The sequence below is a fragment of the Dasypus novemcinctus genome, chromosome 24, assembly GCF_030445035.2.
Source record: "Dasypus novemcinctus isolate mDasNov1 chromosome 24, mDasNov1.1.hap2, whole genome shotgun sequence".
Classification (NCBI taxonomy): domain Eukaryota; kingdom Metazoa; phylum Chordata; class Mammalia; order Cingulata; family Dasypodidae; genus Dasypus; species Dasypus novemcinctus.
Genome location: NC_080696.1, coordinates 66,425,388 through 66,427,265, shown reverse-complemented (window position 1 = coordinate 66,427,265; position 1,878 = coordinate 66,425,388). Strand labels below are relative to the sequence as shown.

Below are 1,878 nucleotides of genomic sequence, written 5' to 3'. Positions count from 1 at the left end.
TAAGATTAGAGCTTTGATTCAACCACGTCAGTTAGGGCGTGGCTCAGGGCTGAGTCCCCGCCCCCTTGGTGAGCTGCTATGAACGGGCACTCACAGAAGACACACGGGAAGAGAGCGCTCCATAGACACCGCAGAGGAGGGATCCTGTAGCTCTGGGAAGAGAGATGAGCCATTTGCCTGATAGTTTGCAGCTGAGCCCAGAAAAAAATAAGCCTGTGCCAGCCTGTAGCTGAGAGAGGAACACTGAACCCTCTCAGAGATTGCCCACCATCTCGCTTCAACACAAGCGACAACGTCTTGGGTGAGAAATCAACCTTGAGTTGGACTCTTTAGGGCCTTGTAACTGTAAGCTTTTACTCCAAATAAATACCCTTAATAAAAGCCAGCCAATTTCTGGTACTTTGTACCAGCAACCCTTTGGCTGACTAATACATGTCTCTTTTCATATAATTATTGGCCATTTGAATATAATATTTAGAAAATATCTTGACCATTTTTTAATTGGGCTGTTTTTCTTTTTGCTGTTGAATTGTAGAAGCTCTTTATATATTCTAAATATTAAACCCTTATCATATATGTAGTTTCCAAATGTTTTCTCCCATTCTGTAGACTCTCTTTTCACTTTTTTGCTAATGAGTTTTGAAGCCCAAAAGGTTTTAATTTTAATGAAGTCCCATTTATCTATTTTTTTCTTTTGTTGTTCGTGTTTTTGGTGTAAAATCCAAAAGCCCATTGCCTACTACAAGGTCCTGAAGCTGTTTTCCTATGTTTTCTTGTAAGAGTTTATAGAATTAGGTTCTTACATTTAGGTCTTTGATCCATTTCTAATTAATTTTTGTGTATGGTGAGAGGTAGGGGTCTACATTCATTCTTTATATATATATATGAAAGCACAAATTCAGTCTCCCACCTCCACAAATTATGCAGTCAACTTTCCCACCTTTGGGAAAATTGCAGGGGTCAGCACCCCACAGCGCAGGGGTGAGCGTCTCCCTGGGGAGTCCACCTTCGTGGCCATGGTGGCTCCCCTGCCAGGGAAGGGTCCACGTTTGTTCTTTTGCTTATGGATTTCCAGTTGTCCCAGCACCACGTGTTGACAAGACTCTTCTTTCCCCTTGAATGGACTTGGGCACCTTGTTGAAAATCAACTGACCGTAGACATGTGGCTTTATCTCTGGACTCTCAGTTCTGTCCTGTTGGTCTGTATGTCTACCCTTATGCCGGGACCACAGTTTTCATTACTGCAGCTTTGTGGTTAAGTTTGATGTCAGGAAGTGACAACTTCATCTTTTTCAAGATTCTTTCTGCAATTCAGAACCCCTGGCAATTCTATCTGAGGATCAGCTTTTCCATTTCTAGAAGAAAAAAAAAAGGCTGCTGGAATTTTGATAAGGATTGCACTGAATGTGTAGATCATTGTGGGTAGAAGTGACGTCTTAGCAATATTAAGTCTTCCGATCCGTGAACACAGGATGCCTTTCCATTTATTTAGGTCTTCTTTAGTTTATTTCAGCCATGCTTTGTAGTTTTCAGTATACCAGTTTTTCACCTCCTTGGTTAATTTATTCCTAGGTGTTTTATTATTTTCAATGCTGTTGTAAAATGATTTCCTTTCCAGAATGTTCATGATTGGTGTGTAGGAACCAAGTGAGCTCGGCCTGTTTCATCTGTTTTTTTTTTTAATTTTTAAAGATTTATTTTTTATTTATTTCTCTCCCCTTCCCCAACCCCCCGGCCCCATTGTCTGCTCTCTGTGTCCATTCACTGTGTGTTCTTCTGTGACCGCTTCTATCCCCATTAGTGGCACCGGGAATCTGTGTTTCTTTTTGTTGTGTCATCTCGTTGTGTCAGCTCTCCATGTGTGCAGAGCTATTCTTA

At 41.3% G+C, this 1,878-nt stretch overlaps 1 non-coding gene across 1 annotated transcript; it reads right to left on the bottom strand.

Moving 5' to 3' along the window:
* Positions 1-881: 881 nt before the first annotated feature.
* Positions 882-1,043, bottom strand: LOC111762049 (U1 spliceosomal RNA). The gene has a single exon (XR_002795266.1). It is a non-coding gene; the product is annotated as a U1 spliceosomal RNA (small nuclear RNA).
* Positions 1,044-1,878: the final 835 nt, after the last annotated feature.